Source organism: Amia ocellicauda, chromosome 8, assembly GCF_036373705.1.
Source record: "Amia ocellicauda isolate fAmiCal2 chromosome 8, fAmiCal2.hap1, whole genome shotgun sequence".
Lineage (NCBI taxonomy): Eukaryota > Metazoa > Chordata > Actinopteri > Amiiformes > Amiidae > Amia > Amia ocellicauda.
Window position 1 is genome coordinate 9,211,370 of NC_089857.1, and position 17,250 is coordinate 9,228,619.

At 43.4% G+C, this 17,250-nt stretch overlaps 14 non-coding genes across 14 annotated transcripts; all 14 read right to left on the reverse strand.

Annotated features, from left to right (window-relative positions):
* Positions 1 to 793: 793 nt before the first annotated feature.
* On the reverse strand, positions 794 to 912 carry LOC136756188 (5S ribosomal RNA). The gene has a single exon (XR_010818288.1). It is a non-coding gene; the product is annotated as a 5S ribosomal RNA (ribosomal RNA).
* A 1,055-nt stretch (positions 913 to 1,967) lies between these two features.
* LOC136756189 (5S ribosomal RNA) lies at positions 1,968 to 2,086 on the reverse strand. Its single transcript, XR_010818289.1, has one exon. It is a non-coding gene; the product is annotated as a 5S ribosomal RNA (ribosomal RNA).
* A 1,066-nt stretch (positions 2,087 to 3,152) lies between these two features.
* LOC136756659 (5S ribosomal RNA) lies at positions 3,153 to 3,271 on the reverse strand. Its single transcript, XR_010818727.1, has one exon. It is a non-coding gene; the product is annotated as a 5S ribosomal RNA (ribosomal RNA).
* Positions 3,272 to 4,327: 1,056 nt separating this feature from the next.
* On the reverse strand, positions 4,328 to 4,446 carry LOC136757167 (5S ribosomal RNA). Its single transcript, XR_010819208.1, has one exon. It is a non-coding gene; the product is annotated as a 5S ribosomal RNA (ribosomal RNA).
* Positions 4,447 to 5,501: 1,055 nt separating this feature from the next.
* LOC136758103 (5S ribosomal RNA) lies at positions 5,502 to 5,620 on the reverse strand. The gene has a single exon (XR_010819906.1). It is a non-coding gene; the product is annotated as a 5S ribosomal RNA (ribosomal RNA).
* A 1,055-nt stretch (positions 5,621 to 6,675) lies between these two features.
* LOC136758104 (5S ribosomal RNA) lies at positions 6,676 to 6,794 on the reverse strand. The gene has a single exon (XR_010819907.1). It is a non-coding gene; the product is annotated as a 5S ribosomal RNA (ribosomal RNA).
* Positions 6,795 to 7,849: 1,055 nt separating this feature from the next.
* On the reverse strand, positions 7,850 to 7,968 carry LOC136756728 (5S ribosomal RNA). The gene has a single exon (XR_010818792.1). It is a non-coding gene; the product is annotated as a 5S ribosomal RNA (ribosomal RNA).
* A 1,055-nt stretch (positions 7,969 to 9,023) lies between these two features.
* Positions 9,024 to 9,142, reverse strand: LOC136757083 (5S ribosomal RNA). The gene has a single exon (XR_010819128.1). It is a non-coding gene; the product is annotated as a 5S ribosomal RNA (ribosomal RNA).
* A 1,055-nt stretch (positions 9,143 to 10,197) lies between these two features.
* On the reverse strand, positions 10,198 to 10,316 carry LOC136756190 (5S ribosomal RNA). Its single transcript, XR_010818290.1, has one exon. It is a non-coding gene; the product is annotated as a 5S ribosomal RNA (ribosomal RNA).
* Positions 10,317 to 11,382: 1,066 nt separating this feature from the next.
* LOC136756660 (5S ribosomal RNA) lies at positions 11,383 to 11,501 on the reverse strand. Its single transcript, XR_010818728.1, has one exon. It is a non-coding gene; the product is annotated as a 5S ribosomal RNA (ribosomal RNA).
* A 1,056-nt stretch (positions 11,502 to 12,557) lies between these two features.
* Positions 12,558 to 12,676, reverse strand: LOC136756334 (5S ribosomal RNA). Its single transcript, XR_010818424.1, has one exon. It is a non-coding gene; the product is annotated as a 5S ribosomal RNA (ribosomal RNA).
* A 1,055-nt stretch (positions 12,677 to 13,731) lies between these two features.
* LOC136758105 (5S ribosomal RNA) lies at positions 13,732 to 13,850 on the reverse strand. The gene has a single exon (XR_010819908.1). It is a non-coding gene; the product is annotated as a 5S ribosomal RNA (ribosomal RNA).
* A 1,055-nt stretch (positions 13,851 to 14,905) lies between these two features.
* Positions 14,906 to 15,024, reverse strand: LOC136758106 (5S ribosomal RNA). The gene has a single exon (XR_010819909.1). It is a non-coding gene; the product is annotated as a 5S ribosomal RNA (ribosomal RNA).
* Positions 15,025 to 16,079: 1,055 nt separating this feature from the next.
* LOC136756729 (5S ribosomal RNA) lies at positions 16,080 to 16,198 on the reverse strand. Its single transcript, XR_010818793.1, has one exon. It is a non-coding gene; the product is annotated as a 5S ribosomal RNA (ribosomal RNA).
* Between the last annotated feature and the right edge of the window lie 1,052 nt (positions 16,199 to 17,250).

The window sequence follows — 17,250 nt, forward strand, 5'->3', positions numbered from 1 at the left end:
ATCTTGAGAAGGTGTGCATTTCAGTAAGGATTTCAATTGACATGCAGTATGAAACTGAAAGGAGGTTGCATCACTATGATGCATAACATTGCATGTATTGTATTTTCAAGTGTGTGCATTCATCCTGTTGTCATTTTGTTTTGAAAGCAGAAGAATCATTCAACAGGTTGCTGAGACAAATGTAAACCAGTAAAACATATGAAGAGAAACAAACCTTGAATATAAGTTCAGTTGTTTAAACATTTGACAAACTATGGTGAGGGGGTAAGAAAACACACAAATCCAGCAGCTCCTGTATTTCAATACACCAGAACCCAACATTATTGGCGAGTCGGGTAGTCCATCATCACAGTTCGAGGGCAGGCATCATTTCAGTAATTTCATCCCGTTGCATTCACATCCGTGCCTTGAATGAGATTGAATGTGATCTTTGCTCTCAAGTATGTTCCCAAGTTTTACACTTTCGTGCTTTGCATGAATGGGAATGGAACCGTGTGTGTTGAATGAGGCTCCTTGTGAGCACTGAACTTTGTCCAGTGGAGTTCCTTTTTGTGTTGCTGTAATTGTGTCATTTCTCGATGAGAAAGATTAGGCAACATTTAGTCACTTCTAGCCATGATGCTCAATTTATTTACGAATGTACCCTAGTTACTAGGGACCGTTTACGTTGGAGAACAAGATCTATTGTATGCCTGTGTATTTGGGGAAGTCAAATCTGAAATAATGATGAAATTGCGTGTATCCAAAGTTAAAACTCGTGATTTGTCGCCCTCTGGTGTGTAAAAGATGCAGAAGCTTACAGCACCTGGTATTCCCAGGCGGTCTCCCATCCAAGTACTGACCAGGCCCGAGCCTGCTTGGCTTCCGAGATCGGACGAGATCGGGCGTATTCAGGCTAGTATGGCCGTAAGCCAGGCAGGCTGTCCCTGACGCTCTACTTAAAGGGAAGGCAATATCCGTTTCTGCCGCTCATACTTGCAGTTGAACTGTCTCTCTACTCTAAAGTCCGGGACACACCAGCGCGCCGCAGACAGTCCCTGCTAACACGAAACGTTGTGGCAACGTTGTGCGTTAGCTGGGGTGCCACACCAGACCGGAACTATATTTTACAAAACGAACACATTGTCTTGATAAAACAGCTGTAATTGAGTGCCTGACACGCCAGTCAAGCGCAATCTTGAGAAGGTGTGCATTTCAGTAAGGATTTCAATTGACATGCAGTATGAAACTGAAAGGAGGTTGCATCACTATGATGCATAACATTGCATGTATTGTATTTTCAAGTGTGTGCATTCATCCTGTTGTCATTTTGTTTTGAAAGCAGAAGAATCATTCAACAGGTTGCTGAGACAAATGTAAACCAGTAAAACATATGAAGAGAAACAAACCTTGAATATAAGTTCAGTTGTTTAAACATTTGACAAACTATGGTGAGGGGGTAAGAAAACACACAAATCCAGCAGCTCCTGTATTTCAATACACCAGAACCCAATATTATTGGCGAGTCGGGTAGTCCATCATCACAGTTCGAGGGCAGGCATCATTTCAGTAATTTCATCCCGTTGCATTCACATCCGTGCCTTGAATGAGATTGAATGTGATCTTTGCTCTCAAGTATGTTCCCAAGTTTTACACTTTCGTGCTTTGCATGAATGGGAATGGAACCGTGTGTGTTGAATGAGGCTCCTTGTGAGCACTGAACTTTGTCCGGTGGAGTTTCTTTTTGTGTTGCTGTAATTGTGTCATTTCTCGATGAGAAAGATTAGTCAACATTTAGTCACTTCTAGCCATGATGCTCAATTTATTTACGAATGTACCCTAGTTACTAGGGACCGTTTACGTTGGAGAACAAGATCTATTGTATGCCTGTGTATTTGGGGAAGTCAAATCTGAAATAATGATGAAATTGCGTGTATCCAAAGTTAAAACTCGTGATTTGTCGCCCTATGGTGTGTAAAAGATGCAGAAGCTTACAGCACCTGGTATTCCCAGGCGGTCTCCCATCCAAGTACTGACCAGGCCCGAGCCTGCTTGGCTTCCGAGATCGGACGAGATCGGGCGTATTCAGGCTAGTATGGCCGTAAGCCAGGCAGGCTGTCCCTGACGCTCTACTTAAAGGGAAGGCAATATCCGTTTCTGCCGTTCATACTTACAGTTGAACTGTCTCTCTACTCTAAAGCCCGGGACACACCAGCGCGCCGCAGACAGTCCCTGCTAACACGCCACGTTGTGGCAACATTGTGGCAACGTTGTGCGTTAGCTGGGGTGCCACACCAGACCGGAACTATATTTTACAAAACGAACACATTGTCTTGATAAAACAGCTGTAATTGAGTGCCTGACACGCCAGTCAAGCGCAATCTTGAGAAGGTGTGCATTTCAGTAAGGATTTCAATTGACATGCAGTATGAAACTGAAAGGAGGTTGCATCACTATGATGCATAACATTGCATGTATTGTATTTTCAAGTGTGTGCATTCATCCTGTTGTCATTTTGTTTTGAAAGCAGAAGAATCATTCAACAGGTTGCTGAGACAAATGTAAACCAGTAAAACATATGAAGAGAAACAAACCTTGAATATAAGTTCAGTTGTTTAAACATTTGACAAACTATGGTGAGGGGGTAAGAAAACACACAAATCCAGCAGCTCCTGTATTTCAATACACCAGAACCCAATATTATTGGCGAGTCGGGTAGTCCATCATCACAGTTCGAGGGCAGGCATCATTTCAGTAATTTCATCCCGTTGCATTCACATCCGTGCCTTGAATGAGATTGAATGTGATCTTTGCTCTCAAGTATGTTCCCAAGTTTTACACTTTCGTGCTTTGCATGAATGGGAATGGAACCGTGTGTGTTGAATGAGGCTCCTTGTGAGCACTGAACTTTGTCCGGTGGAGTTTCTTTTTGTGTTGCTGTAATTGTGTCATTTCTCGATGAGAAAGATTAGTCAACATTTAGTCACTTCTAGCCATGATGCTCAATTTATTTACGAATGTACCCTAGTTACTAGGGACCGTTTACGTTGGAGAACAAGATCTATTGTATGCCTGTGTATTTGGGGAAGTCAAATCTGAAATAATGATGAAATTGCGTGTATCCAAAGTTAAAACTCGTGATTTGTCGCCCTATGGTGTGTAAAAGATGCAGAAGCTTACAGCACCTGGTATTCCCAGGCGGTCTCCCATCCAAGTACTGACCAGGCCCGAGCCTGCTTAGCTTCCGAGATCGGACGAGATCGGGCTTATTCAGGCTAGTATGGCCGTAAGCCAGTGAGGCTGTCCCTGACGCTCTACTTAAAGGGAAGGCAATATCCGTTTCTGCCGCTCATACTTGCAGTTGAACTGTCTCTCTACTCTAAAGTCCGGGACACACCAGCGCGCCGCAGACAGTCCCTGCTAACACGAAACGTTGTGGCAACGTTGTGCGTTAGCTGGGGTGCCACACCAGACCGGAACTATATTTTACAAAACGAACACATTGTCTTGATAATACAGCTGTAATTGAGTGCCTGACACGCCAGTCAAGCGCAATCTTGAGAAGGTGTGCATTTCAGTAAGGATTTCAATTGACATGCAGTATGAAACTGAAAGGAGGTTGCATCACTATGATGCATAACATTGCATGTATTGTATTTTCAAGTGTGTGCATTCATCCTGTTGTCATTTTGTTTTGAAAGCAGAAGAATCATTCAACAGGTTGCTGAGACAAATGTAAACCAGTAAAACATATGAGGAGAAACAAACCTTGAATATAAGTTCAGTTGTTTAAACATTTGACAAACTATGGTGAGGGGGTAAGAAAACACACAAATCCAGCAGCTCCTGTATTTCAATACACCAGAACCCAATATTATTGGCGAGTTCGGGTAGTCCATCATCACAGTTCGAGGGCAGGCATCATTTCAGTAATTTCATCCCGTTGCATTCACATCCGTGCCTTGAATGAGATTGAATGTGATCTTTGCTCTCAAGTATGTTCCCAAGTTTTACACTTTCGTGCTTTGCATGAATGGGAATGGAACCGTGTGTGTTGAATGAGGCTCCTTGTGAGCACTGAACTTTGTCCGGTGGAGTTTCTTTTTGTGTTGCTGTAATTGTGTCATTTCTCGATGAGAAAGATTAGTCAACATTTAGTCACTTCTAGCCATGATGCTCAATTTATTTACGAATGTACCCTAGTTACTAGGGACCGTTTACGTTGGAGAACAAGATCTATTGTATGCCTGTGTATTTGGGGAAGTCAAATCTGAAATAATGATGAAATTGCGTGTATCCAAAGTTAAAACTCGTGATTTGTCGCCCTCTGGTGTGTAAAAGATGCAGAAGCTTACAGCACCTGGTATTCCCAGGCGGTCTCCCATCCAAGTACTGACCAGGCTCGAACCTGCTTAGCTTCCGAGATCGGACGAGATCGGGCGTATTCAGGCTAGTATGGCCGTAAGCCAGTGAGGCTGTCCCTGACGCTCTACTTAAAGGGAAGGCAATATCCGTTTCTGCCGCTCATACTTGCAGTTGAACTGTCTCTCTACTCTAAAGTCCGGGACACACCAGCGCGCCGCAGACAGTCCCTGCTAACACGAAACGTTGTGGCAACGTTGTGCGTTAGCTGGGGTGCCACACCAGACCGGAACTATATTTTACAAAACGAACACATTGTCTTGATAAAACAGCTGTAATTGAGTGCCTGACACGCCAGTCAAGCGCAATCTTGAGAAGGTGTGCATTTCAGTAAGGATTTCAATTGACATGCAGTATGAAACTGAAAGGAGGTTGCATCACTATGATGCATAACATTGCATGTATTGTATTTTCAAGTGTGTGCATTCATCCTGTTGTCATTTTGTTTTGAAAGCAGAAGAATCATTCAACAGGTTGCTGAGACAAATGTAAACCAGTAAAACATATGAAGAGAAACAAACCTTGAATATAAGTTCAGTTGTTTAAACATTTGACAAACTATGGTGAGGGGGTAAGAAAACACACAAATCCAGCAGCTCCTGTATTTCAATACACCAGAACCCAATATTATTGGCGAGTCGGGTAGTCCATCATCACAGTTCGAGGGCAGGCATCATTTCAGTAATTTCATCCCGTTGCATTCACATCCGTGCCTTGAATGAGATTGAATGTGATCTTTGCTCTCAAGTATGTTCCCAAGTTTTACACTTTCGTGCTTTGCATGAATGGGAATGGAACCGTGTGTGTTGAATGAGGCTCCTTGTGAGCACTGAACTTTGTCCGGTGGAGTTCCTTTTTGTGTTGCTGTAATTGTGTCATTTCTCGATGAGAAAGATTAGGCAACATTTAGTCACTTCTAGCCATGATGCTCAATTTATTTACGAATGTACCCTAGTTACTAGGGACCGTTTACGTTGGAGAACAAGATCTATTGTATGCCTGTGTATTTGGGGAAGTCAAATCTGAAATAATGATGAAATTGCGTGTATCCAAAGTTAAAACTCGTGATTTGTCGCCCTCTGGTGTGTAAAAGATGCAAAAGCTTACAGCACCTGGTATTCCCAGGCGGTCTCCCATCCAAGTACTGACCAGGCCCGAGCCTGCTTAGCTTCCGAGATCGGACGAGATCGGGCGTATTCAGGCTAGTATGGCCGTAAGCCAGGCAGGCTGTCCCTGACGCTCTACTTAAAGGGAAGGCAATATCCGTTTCTGCCGCTCATACTTGCAGTTGAACTGTCTCTCTACTCTAAAGTCCGGGACACACCAGCGCGCCGCAGACAGTCCCTGCTAACACGAAACGTTGTGGCAACGTTGTGCGTTAGCTGGGGTGCCACACCAGACCGGAACTATATTTTACAAAACAAACACATTGTCTTGATAAAACAGCTGTAATTGAGTGCCTGACACGCCAGTCAAGCGCAATCTTGAGAAGGTGTGCATTTCAGTAAGGATTTCAATTGACATGCAGTATGAAACTGAAAGGAGGTTGCATCACTATGATGCATAACATTGCATGTATTGTATTTTCAAGTGTGTGCATTCATCCTGTTGTCATTTTGTTTTGAAAGCAGAAGAATCATTCAACAGGTTGCTGAGACAAATGTAAACCAGTAAAACATATGAAGAGAAACAAACCTTGAATATAAGTTCAGTTGTTTAAACATTTGACAAACTATGGTGAGGGGGTAAGAAAACACACAAATCCAGCAGCTCCTGTATTTCAATACACCAGAACCCAATATTATTGGCGAGTCGGGTAGTCCATCATCACAGTTCGAGGGCAGGCATCATTTCAGTAATTTCATCCCGTTGCATTCACATCCGTGCCTTGAATGAGATTGAATGTGATCTTTGCTCTCAAGTATGTTCCCAAGTTTTACACTTTCGTGCTTTGCATGAATGGGAATGGAACCGTGTGTGTTGAATGAGGCTCCTTGTGAGCACTGAACTTTGTCCGGTGGAGTTCCTTTTTGTGTTGCTGTAATTGTGTCATTTCTCGATGAGAAAGATTAGGCAACATTTAGTCACTTCTAGCCATGATGCTCAATTTATTTACGAATGTACCCTAGTTACTAGGGACCGTTTACGTTGGAGAACAAGATCTATTGTATGCCTGTGTATTTGGGGAAGTCAAATCTGAAATAATGATGAAATTGCGTGTATCCAAAGTTAAAACTCGTGATTTGTCGCCCTCTGGTGTGTAAAAGATGCAAAAGCTTACAGCACCTGGTATTCCCAGGCGGTCTCCCATCCAAGTACTGACCAGGCCCGAGCCTGCTTAGCTTCCGAGATCGGACGAGATCGGGCGTATTCAGGCTAGTATGGCCGTAAGCCAGGGAGGCTGTCCCTGACGCTCTACTTAAAGGGAAGGCAATATCCGTTTCTGCCGCTCATACTTGCAGTTGAACTGTCTCTCTACTCTAAAGTCCGGGACACACCAGCGCGCCGCAGACAGTCCCTGCTAACACGAAACGTTGTGGCAACGTTGTGCGTTAGCTGGGGTGCCACACCAGACCGGAACTATATTTTACAAAACGAACACATTGTCTTGATAAAACAGCTGTAATTGAGTGCCTGACACGCCAGTCAAGCGCAATCTTGAGAAGGTGTGCATTTCAGTAAGGATTTCAATTGACATGCAGTATGAAACTGAAAGGAGGTTGCATCACTATGATGCATAACATTGCATGTATTGTATTTTCAAGTGTGTGCATTCATCCTGTTGTCATTTTGTTTTGAAAGCAGAAGAATCATTCAACAGGTTGCTGAGACAAATGTAAACCAGTAAAACATATGAAGAGAAACAAACCTTGAATATAAGTTCAGTTGTTTAAACATTTGACAAACTATGGTGAGGGGGTAAGAAAACACACAAATCCAGCAGCTCCTGTATTTCAATACACCAGAACCCAATATTATTGGCGAGTCGGGTAGTCCATCATCACAGTTCGAGGGCAGGCATCATTTCAGTAATTTCATCCCGTTGCATTCACATCCGTGCCTTGAATGAGATTGAATGTGATCTTTGCTCTCAAGTATGTTCCCAAGTTTTACACTTTCGTGCTTTGCATGAATGGGAATGGAACCGTGTGTGTTGAATGAGGCTCCTTGTGAGCACTGAACTTTGTCCGGTGGAGTTCCTTTTTGTGTTGCTGTAATTGTGTCATTTCTCGATGAGAAAGATTAGGCAACATTTAGTCACTTCTAGCCATGATGCTCAATTTATTTACGAATGTACCCTAGTTACTAGGGACCGTTTACGTTGGAGAACAAGATCTATTGTATGCCTGTGTATTTGGGGAAGTCAAATCTGAAATAATGATGAAATTGCGTGTATCCAAAGTTAAAACTCGTGATTTGTCGCCCTCTGGTGTGTAAAAGATGCAAAAGCTTACAGCACCTGGTATTCCCAGGCGGTCTCCCATCCAAGTACTGACCAGGCCCGAGCCTGCTTAGTTTCCGAGATCGGACGAGATCGGGCGTATTCAGGCTAGTATGGCCGTAAGCCAGGGAGGCTGTCCCTGACGCTCTACTTAAAGGGAAGGCAATATCCGTTTCTGCCGCTCATACTTGCAGTTGAACTGTCTCTCTACTCTAAAGTCCGGGACACACCAGCGCGCCGCAGACAGTCCCTGCTAACACGAAACGTTGTGGCAACGTTGTGCGTTAGCTGGGGTGCCACACCAGACCGGAACTATATTTTACAAAACGAACACATTGTCTTGATAAAACAGCTGTAATTGAGTGCCTGACACGCCAGTCAAGCGCAATCTTGAGAAGGTGTGCATTTCAGTAAGGATTTCAATTGACATGCAGTATGAAACTGAAAGGAGGTTGCATCACTATGATGCATAACATTGCATGTATTGTATTTTCAAGTGTGTGCATTCATCCTGTTGTCATTTTGTTTTGAAAGCAGAAGAATCATTCAACAGGTTGCTGAGACAAATGTAAACCAGTAAAACATATGAAGAGAAACAAACCTTGAATATAAGTTCAGTTGTTTAAACATTTGACAAACTATGGTGAGGGGGTAAGAAAACACACAAATCCAGCAGCTCCTGTATTTCAATACACCAGAACCCAATATTATTGGCGAGTCGGGTAGTCCATCATCACAGTTCGAGGGCAGGCATCATTTCAGTAATTTCATCCCGTTGCATTCACATCCGTGCCTTGAATGAGATTGAATGTGATCTTTGCTCTCAAGTATGTTCCCAAGTTTTACACTTTCGTGCTTTGCATGAATGGGAATGGAACCGTGTGTGTTGAATGAGGCTCCTTGTGAGCACTGAACTTTGTCCGGTGGAGTTCCTTTTTGTGTTGCTGTAATTGTGTCATTTCTCGATGAGAAAGATTAGGCAACATTTAGTCACTTCTAGCCATGATGCTCAATTTATTTACGAATGTACCCTAGTTACTAGGGACCGTTTACGTTGGAGAACAAGATCTATTGTATGCCTGTGTATTTGGGGAAGTCAAATCTGAAATAATGATGAAATTGCGTGTATCCAAAGTTAAAACTCGTGATTTGTCGCCCTATGGTGTGTAAAAGATGCAGAAGCTTACAGCACCTGGTATTCCCAGGCGGTCTCCCATCCAAGTACTGACGAGGCCCGAGCCTGCTTAGCTTCCGAGATCGGACGAGATCGGGCGTATTCAGGCTAGTATGGCCGTAAGCCAGTGAGGCTGTCCCTGACGCTCTACTTAAAGGGAATGCAATATCCGTTTCTGCCGCTCATACTTGCAGTTGAACTGTCTCTCTACTCTAAAGTCCGGGACACACCAGCGCGCCGCAGACAGTCCCTGCTAACACGAAACGTTGTGGCAACGTTGTGCGTTAGCTGGGGTGCCACACCAGACCGGAACTATATTTTACAAAACGAACACATTGTCTTGATAAAACAGCTGTAATTGAGTGCCTGACACGCCAGTCAAGCGCAATCTTGAGAAGGTGTGCATTTCAGTAAGGATTTCAATTGACATGCAGTATGAAACTGAAAGGAGGTTGCATCACTATGATGCATAACATTGCATGTATTGTATTTTCAAGTGTGTGCATTCATCCTGTTGTCATTTTGTTTTGAAAGCAGAAGAATCATTCAACAGGTTGCTGAGACAAATGTAAACCAGTAAAACATATGAAGAGAAACAAACCTTGAATATAAGTTCAGTTGTTTAAACATTTGACAAACTATGGTGAGGGGGTAAGAAAACACACAAATCCAGCAGCTCCTGTATTTCAATACACCAGAACCCAATATTATTGGCGAGTCGGGTAGTCCATCATCACAGTTCGAGGGCAGGCATCATTTCAGTAATTTCATCCCGTTGCATTCACATCCGTGCCTTGAATGAGATTGAATGTGATCTTTGCTCTCAAGTATGTTCCCAAGTTTTACACTTTCGTGCTTTGCATGAATGGGAATGGAACCGTGTGTGTTGAATGAGGCTCCTTGTGAGCACTGAACTTTGTCCGGTGGAGTTTCTTTTTGTGTTGCTGTAATTGTGTCATTTCTCGATGAGAAAGATTAGTCAACATTTAGTCACTTCTAGCCATGATGCTCAATTTATTTACGAATGTACCCTAGTTACTAGGGACCGTTTACGTTGGAGAACAAGATCTATTGTATGCCTGTGTATTTGGGGAAGTCAAATCTGAAATAATGATGAAATTGCGTGTATCCAAAGTTAAAACTCGTGATTTGTCGCCCTATGGTGTGTAAAAGATGCAGAAGCTTACAGCACCTGGTATTCCCAGGCGGTCTCCCATCCAAGTACTGACCAGGCCCGAGCCTGCTTGGCTTCCGAGATCGGACGAGATCGGGCGTATTCAGGCTAGTATGGCCGTAAGCCAGGCAGGCTGTCCCTGACGCTCTACTTAAAGGGAAGGCAATATCCGTTTCTGCCGTTCATACTTACAGTTGAACTGTCTCTCTACTCTAAAGCCCGGGACACACCAGCGCGCCGCAGACAGTCCCTGCTAACACGCCACGTTGTGGCAACATTGTGGCAACGTTGTGCGTTAGCTGGGGTGCCACACCAGACCGGAACTATATTTTACAAAACGAACACATTGTCTTGATAAAACAGCTGTAATTGAGTGCCTGACACGCCAGTCAAGCGCAATCTTGAGAAGGTGTGCATTTCAGTAAGGATTTCAATTGACATGCAGTATGAAACTGAAAGGAGGTTGCATCACTATGATGCATAACATTGCATGTATTGTATTTTCAAGTGTGTGCATTCATCCTGTTGTCATTTTGTTTTGAAAGCAGAAGAATCATTCAACAGGTTGCTGAGACAAATGTAAACCAGTAAAACATATGAAGAGAAACAAACCTTGAATATAAGTTCAGTTGTTTAAACATTTGACAAACTATGGTGAGGGGGTAAGAAAACACACAAATCCAGCAGCTCCTGTATTTCAATACACCAGAACCCAATATTATTGGCGAGTCGGGTAGTCCATCATCACAGTTCGAGGGCAGGCATCATTTCAGTAATTTCATCCCGTTGCATTCACATCCGTGCCTTGAATGAGATTGAATGTGATCTTTGCTCTCAAGTATGTTCCCAAGTTTTACACTTTCGTGCTTTGCATGAATGGGAATGGAACCGTGTGTGTTGAATGAGGCTCCTTGTGAGCACTGAACTTTGTCCGGTGGAGTTTCTTTTTGTGTTGCTGTAATTGTGTCATTTCTCGATGAGAAAGATTAGTCAACATTTAGTCACTTCTAGCCATGATGCTCAATTTATTTACGAATGTACCCTAGTTACTAGGGACCGTTTACGTTGGAGAACAAGATCTATTGTATGCCTGTGTATTTGGGGAAGTCAAATCTGAAATAATGATGAAATTGCGTGTATCCAAAGTTAAAACTCGTGATTTGTCGCCCTATGGTGTGTAAAAGATGCAGAAGCTTACAGCACCTGGTATTCCCAGGCGGTCTCCCATCCAAGTACTGACCAGGCCCGAGCCTGCTTAGCTTCCGAGATCGGACGAGATCGGGCTTATTCAGGCTAGTATGGCCGTAAGCCAGTGAGGCTGTCCCTGACGCTCTACTTAAAGGGAAGGCAATATCCGTTTCTGCCGCTCATACTTGCAGTTGAACTGTCTCTCTACTCTAAAGTCCGGGACACACCAGCGCGCCGCAGACAGTCCCTGCTAACACGAAACGTTGTGGCAACGTTGTGCGTTAGCTGGGGTGCCACACCAGACCGGAACTATATTTTACAAAACGAACACATTGTCTTGATAATACAGCTGTAATTGAGTGCCTGACACGCCAGTCAAGCGCAATCTTGAGAAGGTGTGCATTTCAGTAAGGATTTCAATTGACATGCAGTATGAAACTGAAAGGAGGTTGCATCACTATGATGCATAACATTGCATGTATTGTATTTTCAAGTGTGTGCATTCATCCTGTTGTCATTTTGTTTTGAAAGCAGAAGAATCATTCAACAGGTTGCTGAGACAAATGTAAACCAGTAAAACATATGAGGAGAAACAAACCTTGAATATAAGTTCAGTTGTTTAAACATTTGACAAACTATGGTGAGGGGGTAAGAAAACACACAAATCCAGCAGCTCCTGTATTTCAATACACCAGAACCCAATATTATTGGCGAGTTCGGGTAGTCCATCATCACAGTTCGAGGGCAGGCATCATTTCAGTAATTTCATCCCGTTGCATTCACATCCGTGCCTTGAATGAGATTGAATGTGATCTTTGCTCTCAAGTATGTTCCCAAGTTTTACACTTTCGTGCTTTGCATGAATGGGAATGGAACCGTGTGTGTTGAATGAGGCTCCTTGTGAGCACTGAACTTTGTCCGGTGGAGTTTCTTTTTGTGTTGCTGTAATTGTGTCATTTCTCGATGAGAAAGATTAGTCAACATTTAGTCACTTCTAGCCATGATGCTCAATTTATTTACGAATGTACCCTAGTTACTAGGGACCGTTTACGTTGGAGAACAAGATCTATTGTATGCCTGTGTATTTGGGGAAGTCAAATCTGAAATAATGATGAAATTGCGTGTATCCAAAGTTAAAACTCGTGATTTGTCGCCCTCTGGTGTGTAAAAGATGCAGAAGCTTACAGCACCTGGTATTCCCAGGCGGTCTCCCATCCAAGTACTGACCAGGCCCGAACCTGCTTAGCTTCCGAGATCGGACGAGATCGGGCGTATTCAGGCTAGTATGGCCGTAAGCCAGTGAGGCTGTCCCTGACGCTCTACTTAAAGGGAAGGCAATATCCGTTTCTGCCGCTCATACTTGCAGTTGAACTGTCTCTCTACTCTAAAGTCCGGGACACACCAGCGCGCCGCAGACAGTCCCTGCTAACACGAAACGTTGTGGCAACGTTGTGCGTTAGCTGGGGTGCCACACCAGACCGGAACTATATTTTACAAAACGAACACATTGTCTTGATAAAACAGCTGTAATTGAGTGCCTGACACGCCAGTCAAGCGCAATCTTGAGAAGGTGTGCATTTCAGTAAGGATTTCAATTGACATGCAGTATGAAACTGAAAGGAGGTTGCATCACTATGATGCATAACATTGCATGTATTGTATTTTCAAGTGTGTGCATTCATCCTGTTGTCATTTTGTTTTGAAAGCAGAAGAATCATTCAACAGGTTGCTGAGACAAATGTAAACCAGTAAAACATATGAAGAGAAACAAACCTTGAATATAAGTTCAGTTGTTTAAACATTTGACAAACTATGGTGAGGGGGTAAGAAAACACACAAATCCAGCAGCTCCTGTATTTCAATACACCAGAACCCAATATTATTGGCGAGTCGGGTAGTCCATCATCACAGTTCGAGGGCAGGCATCATTTCAGTAATTTCATCCCGTTGCATTCACATCCGTGCCTTGAATGAGATTGAATGTGATCTTTGCTCTCAAGTATGTTCCCAAGTTTTACACTTTCGTGCTTTGCATGAATGGGAATGGAACCGTGTGTGTTGAATGAGGCTCCTTGTGAGCACTGAACTTTGTCCGGTGGAGTTCCTTTTTGTGTTGCTGTAATTGTGTCATTTCTCGATGAGAAAGATTAGGCAACATTTAGTCACTTCTAGCCATGATGCTCAATTTATTTACGAATGTACCCTAGTTACTAGGGACCGTTTACGTTGGAGAACAAGATCTATTGTATGCCTGTGTATTTGGGGAAGTCAAATCTGAAATAATGATGAAATTGCGTGTATCCAAAGTTAAAACTCGTGATTTGTCGCCCTCTGGTGTGTAAAAGATGCAAAAGCTTACAGCACCTGGTATTCCCAGGCGGTCTCCCATCCAAGTACTGACCAGGCCCGAGCCTGCTTAGCTTCCGAGATCGGACGAGATCGGGCGTATTCAGGCTAGTATGGCCGTAAGCCAGGGAGGCTGTCCCTGACGCTCTACTTAAAGGGAAGGCAATATCCGTTTCTGCCGCTCATACTTGCAGTTGAACTGTCTCTCTACTCTAAAGTCCGGGACACACCAGCGCGCCGCAGACAGTCCCTGCTAACACGAAACGTTGTGGCAACGTTGTGCGTTAGCTGGGGTGCCACACCAGACCGGAACTATATTTTACAAAACAAACACATTGTCTTGATAAAACAGCTGTAATTGAGTGCCTGACACGCCAGTCAAGCGCAATCTTGAGAAGGTGTGCATTTCAGTAAGGATTTCAATTGACATGCAGTATGAAACTGAAAGGAGGTTGCATCACTATGATGCATAACATTGCATGTATTGTATTTTCAAGTGTGTGCATTCATCCTGTTGTCATTTTGTTTTGAAAGCAGAAGAATCATTCAACAGGTTGCTGAGACAAATGTAAACCAGTAAAACATATGAAGAGAAACAAACCTTGAATATAAGTTCAGTTGTTTAAACATTTGACAAACTATGGTGAGGGGGTAAGAAAACACACAAATCCAGCAGCTCCTGTATTTCAATACACCAGAACCCAATATTATTGGCGAGTCGGGTAGTCCATCATCACAGTTCGAGGGCAGGCATCATTTCAGTAATTTCATCCCGTTGCATTCACATCCGTGCCTTGAATGAGATTGAATGTGATCTTTGCTCTCAAGTATGTTCCCAAGTTTTACACTTTCGTGCTTTGCATGAATGGGAATGGAACCGTGTGTGTTGAATGAGGCTCCTTGTGAGCACTGAACTTTGTCCGGTGGAGTTCCTTTTTGTGTTGCTGTAATTGTGTCATTTCTCGATGAGAAAGATTAGGCAACATTTAGTCACTTCTAGCCATGATGCTCAATTTATTTACGAATGTACCCTAGTTACTAGGGACCGTTTACGTTGGAGAACAAGATCTATTGTATGCCTGTGTATTTGGGGAAGTCAAATCTGAAATAATGATGAAATTGCGTGTATCCAAAGTTAAAACTCGTGATTTGTCGCCCTCTGGTGTGTAAAAGATGCAAAAGCTTACAGCACCTGGTATTCCCAGGCGGTCTCCCATCCAAGTACTGACCAGGCCCGAGCCTGCTTAGCTTCCGAGATCGGACGAGATCGGGCGTATTCAGGCTAGTATGGCCGTAAGCCAGGGAGGCTGTCCCTGACGCTCTACTTAAAGGGAAGGCAATATCCGTTTCTGCCGCTCATACTTGCAGTTGAACTGTCTCTCTACTCTAAAGTCCGGGACACACCAGCGCGCCGCAGACAGTCCCTGCTAACACGAAACGTTGTGGCAACGTTGTGCGTTAGCTGGGGTGCCACACCAGACCGGAACTATATTTTACAAAACGAACACATTGTCTTGATAAAACAGCTGTAATTGAGTGCCTGACACGCCAGTCAAGCGCAATCTTGAGAAGGTGTGCATTTCAGTAAGGATTTCAATTGACATGCAGTATGAAACTGAAAGGAGGTTGCATCACTATGATGCATAACATTGCATGTATTGTATTTTCAAGTGTGTGCATTCATCCTGTTGTCATTTTGTTTTGAAAGCAGAAGAATCATTCAACAGGTTGCTGAGACAAATGTAAACCAGTAAAACATATGAAGAGAAACAAACCTTGAATATAAGTTCAGTTGTTTAAACATTTGACAAACTATGGTGAGGGGGTAAGAAAACACACAAATCCAGCAGCTCCTGTATTTCAATACACCAGAACCCAATATTATTGGCGAGTCGGGTAGTCCATCATCACAGTTCGAGGGCAGGCATCATTTCAGTAATTTCATCCCGTTGCATTCACATCCGTGCCTTGAATGAGATTGAATGTGATCTTTGCTCTCAAGTATGTTCCCAAGTTTTACACTTTCGTGCTTTGCATGAATGGGAATGGAACCGTGTGTGTTGAATGAGGCTCCTTGTGAGCACTGAACTTTGTCCGGTGGAGTTCCTTTTTGTGTTGCTGTAATTGTGTCATTTCTCGATGAGAAAGATTAGGCAACATTTAGTCACTTCTAGCCATGATGCTCAATTTATTTACGAATGTACCCTAGTTACTAGGGACCGTTTACGTTGGAGAACAAGATCTATTGTATGCCTGTGTATTTGGGGAAGTCAAATCTGAAATAATGATGAAATTGCGTGTATCCAAAGTTAAAACTCGTGATTTGTCGCCCTCTGGTGTGTAAAAGATGCAAAAGCTTACAGCACCTGGTATTCCCAGGCGGTCTCCCATCCAAGTACTGACCAGGCCCGAGCCTGCTTAGTTTCCGAGATCGGACGAGATCGGGCGTATTCAGGCTAGTATGGCCGTAAGCCAGGGAGGCTGTCCCTGACGCTCTACTTAAAGGGAAGGCAATATCCGTTTCTGCCGCTCATACTTGCAGTTGAACTGTCTCTCTACTCTAAAGTCCGGGACACACCAGCGCGCCGCAGACAGTCCCTGCTAACACGAAACGTTGTGGCAACGTTGTGCGTTAGCTGGGGTGCCACACCAGACCGGAACTATATTTTACAAAACGAACACATTGTCTTGATAAAACAGCTGTAATTGAGTGCCTGACACGCCAGTCAAGCGCAATCTTGAGAAGGTGTGCATTTCAGTAAGGATTTCAATTGACATGCAGTATGAAACTGAAAGGAGGTTGCATCACTATGATGCATAACATTGCATGTATTGTATTTTCAAGTGTGTGCATTCATCCTGTTGTCATTTTGTTTTGAAAGCAGAAGAATCATTCAACAGGTTGCTGAGACAAATGTAAACCAGTAAAACATATGAAGAGAAACAAACCTTGAATATAAGTTCAGTTGTTTAAACATTTGACAAACTATGGTGAGGGGGTAAGAAAACACACAAATCCAGCAGCTCCTGTATTTCAATACACCAGAACCCAATATTATTGGCGAGTCGGGTAGTCCATCATCACAGTTCGAGGGCAGGCATCATTTCAGTAATTTCATCCCGTTGCATTCACATCCGTGCCTTGAATGAGATTGAATGTGATCTTTGCTCTCAAGTATGTTCCCAAGTTTTACACTTTCGTGCTTTGCATGAATGGGAATGGAACCGTGTGTGTTGAATGAGGCTCCTTGTGAGCACTGAACTTTGTCCGGTGGAGTTCCTTTTTGTGTTGCTGTAATTGTGTCATTTCTCGATGAGAAAGATTAGGCAACATTTAGTCACTTCTAGCCATGATGCTCAATTTATTTACGAATGTACCCTAGTTACTAGGGACCGTTTACGTTGGAGAACAAGATCTATTGTATGCCTGTGTATTTGGGGAAGTAAAATCTGAAATAATGATGAAATTGTGTGTATCCAAAGTTAAAACTCGTGAATTGTCGCCCTCTGGTGTGTAAAAGGTGC